Here is a 23,043-nt window from a genome sequence, read left to right on the forward strand (position 1 = left end):
AAAGCTAAGATGTTACCCAACTTAAAAACACAGATGGGGGAATGTTTTCTTTACATTTCTCTCCCATTTCTTGAGTCATATGAGCAAATCAAGCGATACTCGTGTTTGCAAGATGTTCTGCACATGAGGTGCATGTGTGTGTATTTAAGGATTTACCTCTCTCACTGGTGAGCTACCAAGTATATTTTAATAACCAAATTGAAGAAGTACCTAATAAAGGAGAATGCTACTGTTGGCACCTAGACAGGAAACTGAGAAGTCACAATCAGTCTTTCCTGCTATTGTGAGATGGATTGTATTTCTATTTAACCTATAGAAATTTAAAATCTGCATTGATACGTTTTTATTAGCACCTGCAAAATTCATGCAAATCTGTATCCACAATGCACATGGAGGTAAAAGGTAAAGGATCCCTGGACCGTTAAGTCCAGTCAAAGGCGACTCTGGGGTTGCGGCACTCATCTTGCTTTCAGGCCGAGGAAGCTGGCGTTTGTCCACAGACAGCTTTCCGGGTCATGTGGCCAGCAGGACTAAACCACTTCTGGTGCAACGGGACACCGTAATGGAAACCAGAGCGCACAGAAATGCCATTTACCTTCCCACCACAGCAGTACCTATTTATCTACTTGCACTGGCATGTTTTCGAACTGCTAGGTTGGCAGGAGCTGGGACAGAGCAAGGGGAGCTCACTCCATCACAGGGATTCGAACCGCCAACCTTCTGATCGGCAAGCCCAAGAGGCTCAGTGGTTTAGACCACAGCGCCACCCTCATAATTCTCTCCCTCTGCCAAAATGAAACACATGTGTACAAGCCTGACATTGTTCTGTGCAAGTTGGTCTCTGTATCCTTTCCCATGATACCCAAAGCTGGAGATGCAAGATTTTTGCTACATCTGATGGTAAATTCTATACACATCATCAGAACCACACCCTCACTTCTACAAATTTCTCTCTTTTTTAAAAATAATATTTATTAACAGTTTAAAGACTATAAAAGAAAAAAAATTTCAACAGAACAATACAACACTATACAAAAACAAAAACACTACGTAACACTAACACAAAACATTAGATTAACAAAACAAAACAAACACAATTTAGAACACATCCAATAATTTCAATCTCTTAACTTTCATTCACTTGTTTCCACGACCTCCCTTTTTGTATTCCACTTCAATTAACTGTTTCAGCAATTCCTTTCCATCTTCCTCTGTTTTCTGTCCTGTAATTTATCTTAACTTACTCTAACCTTATTTTTTCCCTTTAATACATTAAAAATGTATTTGTACTTAATTCCTTATTACATTTCTGCTAAAGCCATATAACTTCATTCCAGCATTTTTCTAACATTCATTAATTTTACAGCATTTCTGTAAATAATCTTTAAATTTTTTCCAATCTTCTTCCACCGACACTTCTACAAATTTCTCAGAGGCAGCTCTAGTGCTTTGACATGCTCTAACTGGGACTTAGCAAGCAGACTTTTCCACTCGTAATCCCTGTTATTTGCAATTTTGTGAGAACACAACAGCAGATTTTCATAAATAGCTTGAAGATACTATTGAGGACGGAAACACAAAGGTTTCCTAATAGCAATAAAGGAACAATCACTGCCAAAGACCCTGTCATTACATTCTATGGAGGTGGCCACTGAAATTATGGGTAGCATCGAGAGAACACTTAACATTTTGCTATCGTCAAAGCATTTAATTGCATCCTCAAAAACTATTCAGTCCTCGGTATTTAATCATGCCACAATCTCCTGGTGATTTGCAATGGGAAGAATCAGGCAAAATTATTTAGCCACTTATTTCTTAAGCCATGTTATGATTACAGACATGTGCAATAACCAGGAGAGGTTATTATGGGCTACCAAGTGTTTTTCAAGCAATCTTTTGCAGTGTGACAGTTCTGAAGGTGTTGTCCATGACTCTTGCCATTTTCCTCGCAGCCGGACAGAAATTTCCAGATATGAGCTGTAGCTTGGAGGTAAAGCACACCTTTTGCATGCAGAAGGTTTCAGGTTCAATCCTGACACTTCCAGTTAAAAAGAAAAAGGAAATCAAGAAGCAAATAAACGGAATGGCTTCTGCGTCCCAGGGGGGCTGCTACTAGTCTGAATATGACTTGAGGGACAAACAGTCTAGACTTTTTTTAAAAAAAAAATGATATTTATTACTTTCCCAGCAATTTAAACACTACAAGAGAAAAAAAAGTTAAACAAAACAATACAATACAATAGAAAAACAAAAACACTACATAACACTAACACTAGGACATTAAACCAACAAAACAAAACAAAAACAATTTAAAACACAGCAAACAATTTCCATATCTTATCTTTCATTCACTTGTTCCAACGACCTCCTCGCACCTCCCTTTTCGTATTCCACTTCAGATAATTGTTTCAGCAATTCCTTTCCATCTTCCTCTGTTTTCTGTCCTGTAATTATCTTAACATATTCTAACATTATTTTTCCTTTTAATACACAAATAATCTATTTGTACTTAGTTCCTTATAACATTTCTACTAAAGCCATATAACTTCATTCCAACATTTTTCTAACATTCATTAATTTTACAATATTTCTGTAAATAGTCTTTATCCACCAACTGTTCTCCCTGGTCTCGGATTCTGCCAGTCATTTCCGCCAGTTCCATATATCCATCTTGTTCCAGAATTTCCCAATATTTCGGCCATTTGGCCTCCATATTGAGCTTTTTCTGCGCCTTCGCTTCCATTGGTGACAACAAAAGATTTTATTCCTTCTCAGCAAAACAGTCTAGACTTGTACAAGGCAGAAACCATAATCTCTGCTTCTGCACATGCATAGGTAACGGTAAGGCTGCCTTTTCTTTTCTTTTTGCCTGAATATTTAAAAACCGCAAAGCTGTTGTCGCATAGCAATTACGAACACAAGCTGAGTAAGCCCCTCATTTAAGACTCAGCTACAAATTCACTTGATGGACTAGGTAAGCCATTTTTTCTACATGTATAGGTCTGGCTCTCATGACATGCTAAGCCAGGCACCCCCAAACTCGGCCCTCCAACTGTTTTGGGATTACAACTCCCATCAGCCCTACCTATCAGGACCAGTGGTCAGGGATGATGGGAATTGTAGTCCCAAAGCAGCTGGAGGGCCAGATTTGGGGATGCCTGTGGTAAGCCAAGTGTTGGCTTAGTAAGACAATGAGCATGTATAGGCTCCCAGGAAAGAGCTCACAACCATTTTACTCCTCTTCTGTCCTTTTTGCTGCTGCAGTCATACCCTCCAAAATTTCTCTGATGAAAATAGGGACATCCTATTCATATAGGGACATCCTATTCAATTTTATTATTTATACCCCACCCATTTGACTGGGTTGCGCCAGCCCCTCTGGGCGGCTTCCAACATATATAAAAACATAATAATACATTAAACATTAAAAAAACAACCTTTCCATACAGGGCTGCCTTCAGATATAAAGTTGTTTAGTTACTTATCTCCTTGGCTCAAGAGTCGCATAACTCCATACCCTCCAACATTTCTCTGATGAAAATAGAGATGTCCTATTTGGGACATTCTGGGATCAAATCAGAAACCAGGACGGCTTCTGTAAATCTGGGAATGTCCCTGGAAAATAGGGACATTTGGAGGGTCTGACAGCGCCAAGCTAAGCAAAGATAAGGTTTAGCCAAACCAGGGCTTGTGGTTAAGCACTCTCCTCACAAACCATGGGCTATAACCAGTACTATTTTTCTAGAAAAAGAGGTGCCGGAACTCACCATAAATGCCTCCCTTGTTCTCTTATAATGGCAATGGCGCCCACCTGAGAGGTGTTACAGAGCTAACCAAGAACAAGCGTTGGCTGCAGCTTGTGATTAGCGAAGAGAGACCCTTATGAACCCCGGTTTGGAAAACTTTCTGAGGCAAATATTGACTTGGGTTAGCAAAAGAACCCAGGGAGGAGCAGAGACAGTAAGCACACTTCCATGGACTCACTAACCCAAGGCATGAACCAGGCCCTAATATGGGAACAATACGGACCTAGAGTAAAGGATATTACTTGCTGAGCTACTATATGAAGTACCCAGGAACAGCATCTTACAATTACTCAATTACTTCAACTTTCACTACAGGCAACAGGCTTTCCATGTGCTATATTCCACCATGCAGTAAATGTATATAAATCTGGCATTCCACAACATGCGGTAATCTGAAACTACCTCAAAGGACTGGCTGGGACTGAAATAGCTGCTTCGGCTCATATGAAGGCTTGATCTAGCCCAGTAGGACTTTTGCTCCCCACTTTTTAAACAAGTGAGTTCATTGCCATGCCGTATATGGGAAAACTGCTTCTAAACTCCTTGTTTTCAAACCACCCCTTATTCCTTTTCATGTACAAGGTACTTTGTGAATGGCCCCATGGATTTTATATTGATTGAATGGGGACATGCATTGCTGGCAATTCCCTGGGACATCAGTCCTCCAGGCAGAAAAGGAACGAAAGCAGGAAAAGGAGGCACAGGAAGGTGGAATCAGCTGCCATGCATAATTGCTCCCATCCAAGACCTGTTGCCACTCTGCTTATATCCCAGAGCATTCTCCAAAGCATTGGGACGTTCAGCAACTGTGGCAGATGGAGAGACAGGCAATGTTGGTGGCTCCTATTCATACTTCTCTCACTTTTGTTACAGTGACTCCCTTTCCTTCATTTCCCACAAAACAAAAAGAAGCCAGGTTCCAAATTTGCTTTTGGTTACCCCAAACTCACAACACCTATTATTATTCTCATTCTTTGTAGTATTTGTTGTTGTTTTTCACTTTCAAGCTCTTTTGCTTCTATTAAATCTAGTCTCCGGTATCAGGCTTCAGGCCCAGAGACCAACAACACCTATTTTTATAAGATCAATGAATTCTTGCCTTTTTTATAGGAGTGTCAGCTATTGCAAGGTTTAATATAAACATGCCACATGTAATTATTTGCAAATTTTACCCTTCCTTCCTTCCTTCCTTCCTTCCTTCCTTCCTTCTCTCTTTTTCTTTTTCTTTTTTTCTTAAAAAAGGGCAACCCTTCAGTAAAAGTATCAGAGTGGCATACAACAAAATATTAAGGACAGCAATATGAAACCACAGTTAAAATGAGTACAAAGGAGAGAGAGAGAGAGAGAGCGCTCAGAACCTATTATGGGGAATGTTCAAGCCATTGTTTTTCTTGCCTCAAAGAGACTTCACCATGACCAGAAGTTCAAAAATTCCTAATCTAAGACACTGGCCAATTTTCACTTTAGAAAAAGCTGTCCTATAAAGTCTGCATGAAGCCTGACTCATTTCCCTAAATGCTGCGCAATGTCTACTGTAGTGAAGATCACTGGCAAAAAGGAGAATTTCTATGAGCACATACACTTTGATGTCAAATCATCAGAGCATGCTTTTTCTTAAATGCAATTCTCTTAGACTTTTAGGCACAATTCCACCAGACACACAAGTTTTTCAATTAATTTTGAATCAGAAAAAGGCTGCCCCCCCCACTTACTGTATATTGCATCCCTTAAAAGTAAAGCCAATTTCCTTTGCATCTCATAACATTAGTCTTATGATAAAAATCTGAAACTGTGGTTCTTCATTCTTTCAAGAACTTGGGGGGAAATGCTTTCAGAGCCTTGAGGCATGGGCATAGCCAGGGGACAGCTGCCCCCCTAAATCAAGTAAATAAATAAAAATACTTAACTGACCAATCACAACACAGATAGCTCGGTTCTGCTGCCCCCCCAAAAAACCCCCATAAATACTGGCTAACCACAAGAGGCAAGGCTTATGGCTACAAGGATTAATGCCTCCTTCATCGCGAGACCTACCTCCCCCACCCCAGACTTTGCAAGTGTCCCTATTTTCCAGGGACAGTCCCAGATTTACAGAAAGCATCCCAGTTTCTGATATGATCCCGGAATGTCCCTCTTTTCCTTAGGACACCCCTGTTTTCATTGGAGAAATTTTGGAGGTTATGGGAGGACATCCCTATTTATTTATTTATTTTAAAAAAACAATAAATATGTTTTGCTACATTTTGTTCAGGCCTCCATTTCCAATCTACTAGGCACTGTGGGAGACCTGCTAACCCCAGATGTACTGACATTTATTTACTTTTAATTTTAAATACAGGGAGCTTGAAAGAAGCCCCGATGTGTCCTTGGGCTTTCCTTTATTGCAACCCGATTAGCTTCACTGCTAGGTGATAAACTATCATAAATGTATCTTGCATTAAAGAACAGATGTTCCCTCCTTGACTTTTCCCTTCATGATAAATGCATTTTGAAACTGAAAGGCTCGCCTCAAAGATAGAAGGCCATGCCCAGCAAGACTTTGATCCGGAGTTTTGTTAAGAACTCTCGACACAAATGAAAGGTCTGTAACTTGGATAAGAAGTATCTTATCCTTCCTCCAACCCGATAATAAGATACAGTAGTTTCATTTTGCAAACACACAATAAAACTAGTCTTGAGACAGCAGGCACTATAAAGGCTGAGCCTGTTGATTCAAGTGTCTTCCCAGCTGCCACAATGGGGAACGTAGGCCCAAGCCCTGCTAAATTTTGGCCCTTGCGTTGCCAGAGTAGGTCACAGGGTGACGACTGTGGTTAGCCACTGTATATGTTAAGGGTTATTAATGCTTTAGTCAAAATGGAAAAAGGGAAAAAATAAGTAGAACCAAAGAAAACAGGCTGTGGCTTTCTTTGGCCACAAATTTGTTTGGGTTTAAATAAACCAGATTGATTCCATAGCCCTTAAAGCAACCAACATTCCCACTGGCAGGTGCTAATGATGTATCAGATTTGTACCTGAGGCATATACATTGAATTATACCTGTTTGAATACTGTTACCCACTCTGAACAACTCAGACCTCCAAGTATGCCTTTTCCAGGGACAGCCCTGGATTTACAGAAGCCTTCCCAGTTTCTGATTTAATCCTGGAATGTCCTGCTTTTCCTTAGGACGTCCCTATTTTCATCAGAGAAATGTTGGAGAGGGTATGGAGTTATGCAACCCTCAAGCCACGGAGATCAGTAACCATACAACTTCAGAACATACAAATTCAGAAGACATCTGAAGGCAGCCCTTTATGGGGAAGTTTCTTAATGTTGAATGTTTTATTACTTTTTAATATGTCGCCCAGAGTGGCTGGGGCAACCCAGTCACTTAATCTGGACCTGAGCTTCTAAGGTTTCTATCTTACTTTCCAACCAGCGACATGTTGGCTCATTTGTTCGACCTAGTGCTTTTTATTTGAGTTATCTGCTCTCAGCAACTGTAGTTAATGTTTAGTGTGCCATGCTTAATGACATCACCAGGGACACAAAGTGTGTACACACACACACACACACAGAGAGAGAGAGAGAGAGAGAGAGAGAGAGAGAGAGAGAGAGAGAGAGAGAGATTTCACACACACATTTCTGAAAGGGCAAGATTTAATCCCAGAACCAAGATGCACATCAAACTTATTTGTTAAAAAGGCTGTCACATAAAATAGCTGTTGAACTGCATTCAACTCTGGATCCCGTTGCTATTCAAGAGGAGCTGTGCAATTAAATCCTGCCAAGCATATTTCCCACCAACCTACCTGCTTTTTAAAAAGTTAGCTCTTTCCTCCATTACATGCAATTACAACCAGTAAGGCTGTGGACCGGAGGGTCTTTGTCAGCTAAAGCACCAGGGAATTTCCATTGTGCTTTATCTAAAGTGTAAGCTAATAAGCAAGACTAGCTACAGAATGCATCCCGTAGCTGCAAGTTGATTTGATTATATATTGCACAGAGGGAATGCAATGACTTTATCACAAAAGTTCCCTTACAATCTGTGAAACAGCAAGCCAGTAACCCGAAGGTTACCTTGACTATACATCTTTTGTATGTATGAGAAAACAGGAAGTCAGCATGTGAACATTTTCAGAAGAGCCATGAGTCTGATGCAGGAGGAATTGCGCTGTGTTAGTAGTTGCTCACTGGGTTCTCTTGAAGGGCAGAAGTTTTATACTATTTTTTTTGTCTTAAAAGCATATGGAATATCTGAGACAATCACTGAAGAACCAATCCATTCACCCTATATCTAATCTAATCTTATCTTATCTATCATCTATTCCAGGCATAGGCAAACTTGGCCTCCAGATGTTTTGAGACTACAATTCCCATCTTCCCTGACCACTGGTCCTGTTAGCTAGGGATGATGGGAGTTGTAGTCCCAACACATCTGGAGGGCCGAGTTTGCCTATGCCTGATCTATTCCATAATACTTGAAAGCAAAGGTCCGATTCACACACACCTTTGGCATTTTTCACAATAAGAATGTGCATCACCAAAGACAGGACCAAAGATTTGCATGTGCTGATTTATGTGTGTAGGTGCACATTTAGAAGTAATTGCTATAATTTAAATAATTAATTGCTCCACAATGGGAAATATCATTAGTTATTATTTAATTTTATTTATTTAATTAATCTGTATACCACCCTATCCCCATAGATCTCAGGGCAGTCCACAGCATACAATTACAATACGAAAAACACAAAATACATACTGAAGGACAAAAAAACAAACCAATAATCCTTCCCTTCCACAACACATTTAAAAGGGCATCGGATGTCAAGCAGCCAAAGACCTGGTTGAAGAGGAATGTTTTCTCCTGGTGCCCAAAGGTGTATAATGAAGGCACCAGCTGAACCTCCCTGGAGAGAGGATTCCACAAATGGGGAGCCACTGGAGAAAAGGACTGTTCTCGTGTGACCACCCTCCAGACCTCTCGTGGAGGAGGCACATGAAGAAGGACCTTAGAGGATGATCTCAGGGTCCAGGTAGGTTCATACTCTGGCTTGAACTCCACAGAAATGGCAGTCAATGGTTCCCAATTAGCTAAGTACTGTAGACCTCCTGTTTTTCTAAAGCCAAGCCATGGATTCCCTACTTTTTAAATTTTTGATTTCTTATAGGGTTGCCATATTTTGAAGAGCAAAAAAGAGGACACATTTACCAACTTCTCCTTTTAACTATGGCTTGCTATGACGACTCTCATTTTATATACCCATGAAAAAGAGGACGTGTCCTGGAAGAAGAGGACATATGGCAACCCTACGGGTAGTTTTTGTTATGTGAATGGTGCTGAAGACCCCGTGAGTGGGTTATGCAGACCTCCTGGAGTCCACGGACCACCGCTCCGGGGAATGAACAAAATACACTTCTAGTTGGCTGAAGCTGCAAAGGGAAAAGTTACAAACCATAATCTGCCAGAAGGAGATTTCACCAGGATTCCTGAGACAAACAAAAGCGCTGCAGTATCTCGAAAGTGATTTTATTTATACACACCATTAAGCCTTTAAGAGGACTCCCCCGAGGTTGCTCAAAGTCAGGGTAAACCATGTAAAACTCAAAAGTGATCAATAAAAACATTCATAAATGTTAGTCATAAGCTTAATCATAGGTTGTTGTCTACTTCTTCAGATGCTCAAGACTCAAGAGTATAACTATGAACTGAAGATTTTTAACAGGAAAGCTTAAAACTTAAAAAAATAAAATGCCTAGCCTATAATTGAAATGAAAAGCAGGCACCAGCTTTCTAAGATTTTAACAATATCCTCCATAGGAATATTTTCACCTTCTTACCCATCTATCCCCAGTCTGCCCAAAGGTCAAGGCCAGGGTGTTCCCAAATTTCCAGGTTAAATTTCAGCCCAGTCTCCTTAGGAGGCTACAGTCAGCAGTGTCTTATTTTCAAACCCAACTTATCCAACGTATGTGTGTGTATAAAGGACCCCTGGACGGCTAGGTCCAGTCAAAGGTGACTATGGGGTTGCAGTGCTCATCTTGCTTTCAGGCCCAGGAAGAGGGCGTTTGTCCACAGACAGCTTTCTGGGTCATGTGGCCAGCAGGACTAAACTGCTACTAGCACATGGAGGACCATGAGGAATGCCAGAACGCATGGAAACACCATTGACTTTCCCACCACAGCAGTACCTATTTATCTACTTGCACTGGTGTGCTTTCAAACTGCTAGGTTGGCAGGAGCTGGGACAGAGCAACGGGAGCTCACTCTGTCGCGGGGATTCGAACCGCCGACCTTCTGATCAGCAAGCCCAAGAGGCTCAGTGGTTTAGACCACAGTGCCACCTGCGTCCCTGTGTGTGTGTGTGTGTGTGCGACCTCTTATCAGTAAGTGACGAATGTTATAGAAACACATCACCAGATTAATATTATTATATATTTATTTACACTCCACTTTTCCCCCCAGATAGGACTCAATGCATGATTCTAGACAGCAAAATCACCTGCAAAAATTCATCACACACTTGCCAGTTGCTTTGGCAGGCATTTGGCCAAAAGAGGTTGCAAAAACTTGAAAAACTTGAAATATATGGACTGTCTGTGAGCACTGATTATCCGGCAAAAAAAGTTGGTGCAGAAAATATTCCCTAAAATATAAAGATTGAGAAGCATTGCAATATATAAAAATGTATCAACTTTCAAGACCACCAACCACTAAATGCCAGTTCAAATCAATTATCACATGCTGTCAAGTAACAAATACTAGAATCAACTAACATCGGGTCCCAATGACTGGGTGAAGATTATATGAAAAATGCGCAAGTATTAAATAAATGGAAGATATAACATACCCTCCAACATTTCTCTGATGAAAATAGGGGTGTCCTATTCCATAGTAGTAGTAGTAGTAGTAATAGTAGTAGCAGCAGTTGTTACTATTGTTGTTGTTACTCACCCATCTGACTGAGTTGCATCAGCCACTCTGGGTGGCTTCCAACATATATTAAAAAATAATAAAACACTAAACATTAAAAACTTCCCTACACGTGGCTGCCTTCATATGTCTTCTAAAGATTGTTACTTATCTCCATATCGTCCATCATTTCTCTGATGAAAATAGGGACATCCTAGGGAAAAGTGGGGCATTCCGGGATCAAATCAGAAACCGGGACAGCTTCTGTTAATCTGGGACTGTCCCTGGAAAATAGGGACACTTGGAAGGTCTGATTTAAGACATCAACATTTGCAATGTCAAATTATATATTGTTATGGGAGCAAATTTGTTTTGTGAATGGACCTGACTAAAAGAAGGCAATTTTTAATTGCCAATGTGTTCCTTTTTGATAAACACAAAATGTAGCACAACGACTTGAAGTGCGCTCCGTTTTCAATTATCCAGTGCAATTATTCATCCCCCCCCCACCTAACTAGGAGGTTAATTAATATTGGGATATAATGTGCGTTGTTGCTAAATGCGTAGCTTTCATTTCGCACCATGGAGCTGAATTTCCCCCCAAAGGGAGCTAATTCCAGTAGTCTGAATCATAACACATTCAAGGCATTTAGTTTTTTCTCTGCCATCAAGAGAGACACAGAGCTGCCATAACACCTCAAAAGTGCAGGAGTTACAGGTGCATGCAATATATAATTTTGCCTTCGTTTTTTGCAGCAGCCTTGATCTTTGTAATGGGGGATTGTCATTGCTCTTGCTACGAACACAACTCTCAAAGCTGAAAACACAATTGTTTGCTGAAGCTGCCTAAACACTAAGCACTCCTCACCCTTGCATAGCAAGCGTGGACAATGTGGAGCCCTCTAGATGTTTGAGGCTACATTTCCTATCATTCCTGACCATTGGCCATGCTAGTTGGGGCTGATGAGAGCTGTAGTCCAAAAATCGCAGCTGTTAAAACGCTCGCAACTATATGAGCCATGGACGTCATCACGACAGGGTGGGTGTGGTGGGAAAGTTCGTCACAGTGAAAAAACGATGCCTAGAAGTCACGTAGTGGCCAGCTTCACTATGCCAAGCAATGAATATGAGAACTGCACTGGGATGTGCAGAACCTGTCTGCTCCTCATTTAGGGCTTTAAAGGTCAGCACCAACACTTCAAATTGTGCTCAGAAACAGCAAGTATGTGTGTGTAGGGGAGCTGATTTGGAGTTCTGAACATTTACTTTCCAAGTTCTGTTTAAGTTGCCCTCTAAAGCTCGTGTTAGCCATGGGGGCAAGGCAACACAGTGCAATACAAGGACCTTCATTCCCCCCCCCAAAAAAAACCCCACACTTTCATGGTAAAGGCTTGTTTAAATTGGGGTGGGTGGCAAGGGAGGGTTAACCCCTTCCTAGTGCACTATGGTCCTGGTCTAAACTGCCCCACACCAGCTATTTTTAAGGAAACAAAGAAATTCTGGTGACAAAAGCATGGATACCACAGGGCATGTTTGGCCCCGACTAATTGTAAGAACGATTTTACTTTCTTGGGCTCCATGATCACTGCTGATGGTGACAGCAGTCACGAAATTAACAGATGCCTGCTTCTTGGGAGAAAAGCAATGACAAACCTAGACAACAACTCAAAAAGCAGAGACATCACCTTGATGACAAAGGTCCGTATAGTTAAAGCTATGGTTTTCCCAGTAGTGATGTATGGAAGTGAGAGCTGACCGTAAAGAAGGCTGATCGCCAAAGAATTGAGGCTTTTGAATTATGGTGCTGGAGGAGTCTCTTGAGAGTCCCATGGACTGCAAGAAGATCAAACCTTTCCATTCTGAAGGAAATCAGCTCTGAGTCCTCACTGGAAGGACAGATCCTGAAGCTGAGGCTCCAATACTTTGGCCACCTCATGAGAAGAGAAGACTCCCTGGAAAAGACCCTGATGTTGGGAAAGATGGAGGGCACATGGAGAAGGGGACAACAGAGGATGAGATGGTTGGACAGTGTTCTTGAAGCTACCTACATGAGTTTGACCAAACTGCGGGAGGCAGTGGAAGACAGAAGTGCCTGGCGTGCTCTGGTCCATGGGGTCACAAAGAGTCGGACATGACTAAACGACTAAACAACAACAAAATTGTAAGAACAAGTGAGATGCAACAAATCCTACAGCCAGAAGAAATCAAACAGCTTCTCTTGGAAGGCTGTACTTATTTGGTTTCTAGTCAGTAACATCTTATTAAAGCACAACACTCTTTGCCAATATTTCTCAGTTTCAGAGCAAGACGTGTGTTGGAAGAGCAGGAAGCTTGCCGGGGCAAAAGATGCAAAAATCCAATTCTTTCAAAACAGACTTTTTTTAAAAAAAAAATAAAATGCCTCTGCTGTACTTCTTTAGAGATATCTATTCAGCATTTCAGGTTTGGGGGTAGCTACCTATGGGTAACATGTAAACTTTGAGGAGCTCATTTTAAGGAAACAAAAAGAGAACCGAGCATTTTAAAATCATGCACAGTTACTTACATGTGGCGTGGCTTCTGCTTGTCTGTGTCCCCAAATCTGCCTTCAGATGCTTTTTGGTTTGTGGATGACACAAGCCTTCCTTAAAACAACCCCCCCCCTTTTATTTTTCGCTCCTGAGGGCTGCTCATTCCCCTGATGCCCCCCCTGACTCACTGATTCCAGCACTAGGAGCTCTGTTGCTCCCCTAAAACAGGCAAAGGCTTGGCGATGTCATCTCCCTGTTGCTAGGGATTAACACTAGACGAGAAAGACAACTGATAGCCTCTGTATACTCTGGAGGTAGCAACCTGAGATGAAAAGGCAACACATTCTCAATTGCAATAATGTGCTGTTGCGTATCATCTGTCTCCTGTTGGCATTCTGAACCTTGGGAAGCCTACAAGCAATTATTCATGAACCCCTAGCTGCGTGGATAAAGCTGGGTGCAACCATCATGGATTCGTTCAACAAAAGCCTGACCACATTATATGCACTGCACACACACACCTGGGTAAACGGTTTGTTTTAGCAAACACACAATCCTGCTGGTTTTCTCTTTCTTTTAGATTTATATTCCACTCTTCCCCCAAGGTGCTCAGGGCAGTTTGTGTGGTTTTCTCTCCTCCCTCCATCCCTCCCTCCCTCCCTCCTTTTTTTTTTAATCTTCACAACAGGAAAATGTAGGTTAGACTAAGAGATCCTAGGGAACCATGAAGAGAATATTAGCTCCACATTTCTCAGATAGGTGCAAGCCCTCTCTGTGGATTATTTGCACAAGGGGCTATAGAAGTGCATTAATGCTGTGGGGTTGTGTGTTCTTTAGCCCCACCACCTCAGGTCATGCAACTCCTCTTGGCCCCTCATATCCTGAGGATCATCTCACCCTCAGGATTGTGGGTGCCCGCCACCACAACGTGGACGTGCGACGTCACACACACACATACACCTGCAACACCAGAGGACACTGGAGAGCGGGGAAAAAAACATCCTTGCGATTTTCTAGTGTTTCTTTTCCTGTGTTATAATGATTTAATTTCTGATTTATTTATAACGGGTTTTCCCCCTTTATGTAGATCCACCCTTGGTTTCCTGTTCTTCCTTCCTTCCCTCCATAGGAGCCAACTCCTAGGGGCTGAGGGATCTTCGGTCCCCCTGCTATTCTCAGCCAGCGAGACACCCTTTTTTTTGTGGAGAGGGGCTCAGACTTGGAAGCCCCACTCCCGGAAAAGGGTTCCTCGCTCGCTGGTTGTGGACGGTGGAGCTGAACTGCTTCTCTCTTGGAGGTGCTGCTGCCTGCCAGCTTTTTTGATTGACTTTGTGGATGCCCACCCCCACAGTTATATTATTGTGGGTACCCAAGCAACCAGAAGAGGGACGCGGGTGGCGCTGTGGGTTAAACCACAGAGCCTAGGACTTGCCGATCAGAAGGTCGGCGGTTCGAATCCCCACGACGGGGTGAGCTCCTGTTGCTCAGTCCCTGCTCCTGCCAACCTAGCAGTCAAAAGCGGGAAGGTAAACGGCGTTTCCGTGCGCTGCTCTGGTTCGCCAGAAGCGGCTTAGTCATGCTGGTCACATGACCTGGAAGCTGTACGCCAGCTCCCTCGGCCAGTAGAGCGAGATGAGCGCCGCAACCCCAGAGTCGGTCATGGCTGGACCTAATGGTCAGGGGTCCCTTTACCTTTTAAGCAACCAGAACCCCTCTGCAGTTGGCTCCAATGCTGAGGATAATTTCTGAAGTGGGAAGCCTTTTCTGTGCATGGAGTTTCCCACATGCTTTAGAAGACTGGTCTCATGAGATTCCACACCCTGCAAGGGCTCTACACAGATAGAAGAAGCTACCTACTTCAGAAAGTATCCCTCAACACACCAGGGGCCAGGAGCAGCGGCATGATATGATGGCTAAACACAAAAGGACTGCAATACCTCAGGGACCACCTCTTTCCATATGAACCTACCTGGACCCTGAGATGACCGTCTGAGGCCTTCCTTCATGTGCCTCCTCCTCAAGAGGTCTGGAGGGTAGCAACACGAGAACGGTCCTTCTCTGCAGTGGCTCCCCATCTGTGGAATGCTCTCCCCAGGGAAGTTCGCCTGACGCCTTCATTGCACACCTTTTGGCGCCAGGCAAAAATGTTCCTTTTTAACCAGGCCTTTGGTTGACCTGATTGACATCCTATACCCTTTTAATATGTGGCTCCTTTTTGGATGGGGTGCTGCTGGGTTCTTGTTCTTATTTTGATTTTATATATTCTGATCTTTTCTGCCCTGGGACCTCCAGGTGTAGGGCGGTATATAAATTCAATAAATAAATAAAATAGAAGGGAGCTGTACACAGTGGTGGCTGGTGCCACTCATGGCTGCTGATAAGGCAGAAGGCAGGGAGATCAACAGTAGGTGGCGCCGCAGCCTATGACAAGTGGAGCCAGCTAATCCCAGTTTTCACTCTACCTTCCTCCTTTCGAGTTCTGTAAGGTCAGTGCTGACATTGAGGAGGAAGAAGCTGATCGAAAGTGCTACCTCCTGGAATGGATGAAAGGAAAAGGCAGGCAGCTGGGGGCTGACTGTTGATGGAGTTGTGCTCCATGATTGGGACCAGCCATTACTGGCTATATCTATATCTATATCTATATCTATATCTATATCTATATCTATATCTATATCTATATCTATCTATCTATCTACACACATACCCACATTCCTCATGTGTTGGGTAACTCCATATCTCAACCAGTGATCAAAATTAGCCAGGCATCAGGCGCATTTTGGACCTGGCTATTGGCCACTTACAAGGGACGTGGGTGGTGCTGTGGGTTAAACCATAGAGCCTAGGACTTGCCAATCAGAAGGTCGGCGGTTCGAATCCCCGCGACGGGGTGAGCTCCCGTTGCTCCGTCCCTGCTCCTGCCAACCTAGCAGTTCGAAAGCACGTCAAAGTGCAAGTAGATAAATAGGTACCGCTCCAGTGGGAAGGTAAACGGCGTTTCCGTGCGCTGCTCTGGTTCGCCAGAAGCGGCTTAGTCATGCTGGCCACATGACCCGGAAGCTGTACGCTGGCTCCCTCTGCCAATAAAGCAAGATGAGCGCCGCAACCCCAGAGTCGGCCACGACTGGAGCTAATGGTCAGGGGTCCCTTTACCTTACTTTATTGGCCACTTGGAACCAAGTGAAGATGCCTGAGTGTCAGGATGGTGCATGACATCTCTATCATCTGTAGATGCATGCCTGGGGATCATTGGCTCTGGACTGTTTTCACACGAAATCACATCCTATAGAATTCTATCAGTTATATTTTATCTGCACAGTCAGAATGAATTTCAGGAACCAATTGTTTTTTCCTGTGCAGCCTGAGCAGGAGCGGTGAACAAGGTTATAGTGAATTGTTGTAGCTTATCCTCACTTACCCCACCACATTGTCCTGCTCACAGTTGTGAAGAATATTCTTGCGTGATGAGTGGTCCATGTCAACATTAAGACTGGATCAAGTGACGTCTTTTCTTTTTAAGTCCTCAAAGTTCTTCACCTAGCTCAAGGTTCGTCATCTGAACTAGCCAGTTGTTTAACTGAGAATCAAGCACAGTCAGTCCATCATTTGAAAAATAAGACTTGAGAGCTGTCTTGTCCCAAAACAGCAGCTAGACATTCCATTTTGGCAACTGTAACTTTGGTTTAAGAAGCTGTTTGGCGCCTAGCTTATATATCTGAGTTTCTAACACTGATTACAACATCCCACATTCAGCCACACCTTGAAGGACTGATCTGCCCTGATGCTAAAGATTCACCCATCCTTATGCATATTAGCCAGTTTATCCCAAAATGAGACACAGCAAATGACACTTAAGCCTCTTCTCTTGCTGTGTGATGGACACGGGTGGCCCTGTGGGTTAAACCACAGAGCCTAGGACTTGCCGATCAGAAGGTCAGTGGTTCGAATCCCCGCGACGGGGTGAGCTCCCATTGTTCGGTCCCTGCTCCTGCCCACCTAGCAGTTCGAAAGCACATCAAAGTGCAAGTAGATAAATAGGTACCGCTCTGGCGGGAAGGTAAACGGCGTTTCCGTGCGCTGCTCTGGTTTGCCAGAGGCAGCTTGGTTATGCTGGCCACATGACTCAAAAGCTGTACGCTGGCTCCCTCGGCCAGTGGAGCAAGATGAGCGCCGCAACCCCAGAGTCAGTCACGACTGGACCTAATGGTCAAGGGTCCCTTTACCTTTACCTTGCTGTGTGAACACCAGGACAGGCTTTGTAAGAACATTTGTTTTTGTGAACACACCCTTCAGCTGTTTCCCATCATTGCAAATCATGGGCAACTGCTGCAGCCCACCACTAGTAAACTCACTAGGCAGAAATTAACCAGGGAGCATGAATCTGGAGCCACCCCTCACTATTCCCAAAGCACTGTTGTGCAAACAATTGTGGCTTAGGGCCCTCGTATTTACGGGACCGCCTCTCCTGGTATGCCCCACAGAGGACCTTAAGGTCCATGAATAATAATAGTTTAGAGGTCCCGGGCCCTAAGGAAGTCAGATTATCCTCCACCCGGGGCAGGGCCTTCTCAGTGATGGCTCCGACCTGGTGGAATGCTCTGTCCCATGAGACCAGGGCCCTGCAGGATTTAACTACCTTCCGCAGGGCCTGTAAGACAGAGCTATTCCGCCTGGCTTTCAATTTGAACTTAGCCTGATCTTTTATTCCCCTTCCTTCCTTCCCCCTCCCCTTTTTATGAAGATTACCCACTCTGGGATCCCACAGCTAATTCTCCCCTGGTCTCCACACTGGCCCAAATAGGACTAATTTAGCCAGCTAGCCCTGGTGATCATCTAATGTTTATTGGATGAATTCCCCCTCCCCCAAATTGATTTTTGAATTCTGAATTTATTGTTATCCATGTTTTATACTGTATTTTATGCTGTTTTTTGTTGCATCAATTAAGTGTTTTAAATTTGTTGTTAGCTGCCCTGAGCCCGGTTATTATTATTATTATTATTATTATTATTATTTAGTGGTGTAGTGGTTAGAGTGTTGGGCTGGAACGTGGACACCAGGGTTCAAATGCTCACTCAGCCATGAAGCTCACTTGGTGACCTTGGTTCATTCACTGTTTCTCAGCCAAACCATACCCCACAAAGCTGTTGTTGCAAGGGTGAGATGAGGGTGAGGTGAGAGCTGTTTACAGCACCTTGAGTGCATTGGAGGAAAGGCAGAGAATTGAATGTAATAAATATAAATAGTACCATTTCCTGTTTCAGTGTTATTTTTTACCAATTTAAGCAACAGCTGTTCCAAAATGGCCAATTTATTTGGGGATACACAAGTTTTTTACATGCTGAGATTAAAAAATAAATAAATTGCCAACATGTTGGTATTTCTCACAAAGTACATGGCTCTGCAGTGCCATTGTGCATGCAAAAATTCCCAGAATGATTACTGATGGAGAGTGTCATGGGCCCTGTAACCTATGATCTCTGTAAGAAAGCTCATCGTCTTCTGCAATCCTAAACACTTCTACCTGCAAATCCCTCAGAAACCAATCAGATTTATTTCTGAGTAAATATAACTTGTATTGGACTGCTACAGTCTACCAGCAACACCTTGGAATTTTGCAGAAGCATCATATAGAGATCCTTGAGCCTGCTTAGCTTGAGAGATATCATGGGAATTTAGATTACTAATAAACATTCTCATCAAGGGCTGGGAACTTTAATGCATTATGGTTTTGCATTATTTATGGAGAGCTGTTCTAGGCAAGACCATTGCACTTCTACAACTCTTCATTTTCTTAAAAAAATAATAGTACTTAATGTACTCAAGTTTTCAAAGGCTGATCAAATCCCTTGGAGTTAACACTAGCCATGCAGAGCAACATAAAACATGAAGGGATGAGCGGGTGGAAGTTTAAAAATACACACTTTGATCAAAATGAAGCTGTTGCCTGTTTGATGCGAGAGTTTGATCATCAATTGCCAAGCTCTCCGAAAACCAAAATTTCAGCACAGGACAATAGGTCTTTATCTGGAGCCAGGGCTAGATTTAGGTTTGATGAGGCCCTAAGCTACTGAAGGTAATGGGGCCCTTTGTATGTCCAGCTGTCCTTTGTCAACAACAAATTGTCGCCGTGTTTTTTTTTTGTTTGTTTTGTTGAATATATGCTATGTGGACCTAATAGGTATCTAAAGCCATTTGCACATGTTGCCATGCAACTAGTCCATGCAGAATGTAGGCACCCTATATATAAAAATGAGCAAACCAGTGATATTTTAGGGAGCAGGCTAGCAGGCAGGGCCCATTGCTTACATCATAAAGTAAAGGTAAAGGGACCCCTGACCATTAGGTCCAGTCGTGCCCGACTCTGGGGTTGTGGCGCTCATCTCACTTTATTGGCCAAGGGAGCCAATGTACAGCTTCCGGGTCATGTGGCCAGCATGACTAAGCCGCTTCTGGCGAACCAGAGCAGCGCACGGAAATGCATAGGAGCCTACATAACACAAAACACTGTTGCTGTATGTAGGTTTTATTTTGTTTGTTTTTTATCTTATATTTTGGAAATGTACATCCAGTTGTTTTTCCCTTTAAATTGTTTTAGGGGGCCCCAAGAGAGTGGGGCCCTAAGCAATAGATTGTTTAGCTTATACAATGGTACCTCAGGTTACAGACTCTTCAGGTTACAGATGCTTCAGGTTACAGACTCCGCTAACCCAGAAATAGAACCTCGGGCTAAGAACTTTGCTTCAGGATGAGAACAGAAATCATGCTCTGGCAGCGCGGCGGCAGCGGGAGGCCCCATTAGCTAAAGTGGTGCTTTAGGTTAAGAACAGTTTCAGGTTAAGAACGGACCTCCAGAACGAATTAAGTTCTTAACCCGAGGTACCACGGTACATAAATTTGACACTGTCTGGAGCATTTAAGAGCTTGAAGACAGAAGCAGTCCATCACGCTTACATTTAGAGCAAAATCCCAGTGAAGGGACCAAAGGGTTGACAGCCCTTAGCAGTATATCACGTTTCTGATATGAGTAAATTCCACCATGCACTTTTAGGAACTGCATTGGGTCAATAAACCGGAGGACTGGGAAAATCTGAACTATATTGATCCCAGCCTGTGCGCACAAAGGCTTCATGATCCCTGCCCAAGAGGGCTTTTGCAGTTGGCTCAACCAAGCCAACTGCCCTGCTGAGCTCCACACACACATTTCCATTTTTGTGCTGAGGACTGCTTCCTAACCTAAAAGGGGGTAAGCTCTCGCAAAAAACGGAAGCTTCCAACCCCAACCTCCCAACCGGCAACGAAATCAGGATGACACAAACAGAGCTATATTCCATCCTCCTACGGCAGAAACGGAAGGCGGAAAACAATTTGCCAGAAGCACAAACACAGCAATCGCCACGGCTGCTCCCACAGAGACACACGCCAATTACGGCACTGTTTGGGGAGGAAATTATGGCTCCAGGGATCAGGCATCAATCATTGCACAGGCACGAACAATGAAACCAACAGTTTCCTGCCCCCTCCCGAAACTCAAGGCCAAGGCAGAAGGCAGGCAGAACAGACAAAACAGCAGCTGCCTCCTCTTCTCAGCTTCTTCCAGCTCCCTGTTCTTGTAGCCCCAATTGAGGATGGTCCATTAGGTCTAAAATGAGCTTGGCAAGAGAAAGATGAGAGACATGAGGCCGAGCAATGCAGAAGAGCTGAAGGCTGCTATTGAAGCTTCCTGGTCTTCCATAACACCTCAGCAGTGCCACAGGCTGATAGCATCCATGCCACGTCACATTGAGGCAGTAATTGATGCAAAAGGGGCCCAAACCGAGTACTGAGTACATGTGCATGCTTCTACTTCTCAGAGGTCCAATATTGCTCTATTTGCAGTCCTTGTTTTGCTGATTTCATTTAATATTCTAATTTTCTGAGATTGTTAATTTGGGGTTTTCATCGGCTGTAGGCCATAAACATCACAATTATAACAAATAAAGGCTTGACATATCTCGCTTTGCATGTCAGGAGTCTATCTCATATATTAGTTTCACCTTTTAAGTTGAATTACTGAAATAAATGAACTTATCCACAATATTCTAATTTTCTGAGTTTCACCTGTATATTTAAGCTAGGTGTCAAATGGCTCATTAAACCAAGCTAACAGTCACCAAAACAGAATGACTAGTTGGCCTTTGGGGAGCAAGATGGCTCTCAAGTCTTATTTGTCAAATGATGGACTATGATTGATTCTCAGTTAAATATCTGGCTAGTTCAGATGACAAACCTTGAGTTAAGTGGGACATCCCCCCCATACTCTTCTATGGTTATTAAAAGAGACAGTCTTATCTCTAAACCCAGTAGTACTCATCTCCCAACAAATCTACTCTCTTGTGTGATTCCTGAAGCTTGGCACACACTTCAGTTGTCTTTGCCAAAGCGATATCTTTCATTCCTAGCTATCTCTCAGTTTGCGCTCATGTATCCCTAGGACAATCCGATCTGAGTCAGCAAGCTCTCCAAAGTTACAAGTCTTGCTCAGCCTTCGCAGATCAGCAACGGAAGCTTTATAAGGATTCAGCCTCACGTTGGCTTCCAGCACGAAAAACGTATTTCAGAAGTCTCCTTTTGCTTCATGTACAGTGCTCCTTCAGCCTGTTAACCACAGTATCATATTTCGACTTTTCTTCTGCAATTAGTGAAAATGTGAAAATTAGTGAAAATAAAATAATAATAATAATAATAATAATAATAATAATAATAATAATAATAATAATATCTTTATTGTCATTGCCCCCTCTCAGGGACAACGAAATTACTTGACTGCTCCATAAAAACACTAATTAAAACAATACAGTATAGTACAGCAAGGAAGATTAGATGACTTTCAAAGTCCAGGCTTCCCATTCAGGGCCGAGATCGCTCTGGAAAAGAAGCTGTTCTTAAGACGGCTCGTTCTTGTCTTCATCGTCCTGTATCTCCGTCCCGACGGCAGGAGCTCGAAGAGACAGTGACCAGAATGCGATGGATCTTTTACTATGTCCAGTGCCTTCCTATGGCACCTTGTGGCATAAATCTGCTCTAAGGTGGAAAGTGGGCAGCCAACAATGCTCTCTGCTGCCTTAACAACTCTGCACAACCCCATCCTGTCCTGGGTAGTACAGCTTCCGTACCACACACATAAGCCATAAGTGAGCACGCTCTCAATGGCACAGTGATAGAAGGCAAGCAGCAGTTTCTGCGGAAGATGGTTTTTCCTTAGAATTCTCAAAAAGTACAGTCTCTGCTGCGCCTTCTTCACAAGCCCCCTTGTGTTGACACTCCAGGACAGATCCTCTTGTAATGTAACCAATCAGCAGCTTGGGGCCTGAAAGATTCGATAAGAGACCTGCTTTCCTTTTATCTGTCTTCCCTGTAGCTCCATCAACAGCTCAAACTGCTGTTTAAATATTCTCCAACTGTCTGCAGCATGGTTGGAGACAGGGCCGGATTTAGGTTTGATGAGTCCATAACATAGCTGTCAAGCGTCCCTTATTTGGCGGGACAGTCCCTTATCCCAGCGCCATGTCCCACTGCTGTCCCTTATTGATGAGGCTTTGTTTGGCTGCTGGCTGGGCTTTCCGCCTTTGGCTCAAAGGGGCTCAGAAGTTGAACATACCTGTGCCCGGAAAATCCCTTATTTTGGCTGCTGATCCCTTATTTTCGAGGCTGCTGGTCCCTTATTTTCAAATCCGTAAGTTGACAGCTATGGTCCATAAGCTACTGAAGGTAATGGGGCCCTTCATATGTCCAGCTGTCCTTTGTCAACCACAAATTGTCACTGTTTTTTTTTTGTGTGTGTGTTGAATATAT

The 23,043-nt window shown here is 43.2% G+C and overlaps 1 protein-coding gene across 1 annotated transcript in view; it reads right to left on the reverse strand.

Moving 5' to 3' along the window:
* The window catches only part of ANKFN1 (ankyrin repeat and fibronectin type III domain containing 1), a 271,898-nt gene extending 258,533 nt beyond the window's left edge, over positions 1 to 13,365 (reverse strand). The window contains exon 1 of the mRNA XM_083598613.1: positions 13,250 to 13,365. The gene's annotated coding sequence lies outside the window, so the exon portion shown is untranslated. The remainder of the gene's footprint in view (positions 1 to 13,249) is intronic.
* Positions 13,366 to 23,043: the final 9,678 nt, after the last annotated feature.

Source organism: Podarcis filfolensis, assembly GCF_964270895.1.
Source record: "Podarcis filfolensis genome assembly, chromosome: 2".
Lineage (NCBI taxonomy): Eukaryota > Metazoa > Chordata > Lepidosauria > Squamata > Lacertidae > Podarcis > Podarcis filfolensis.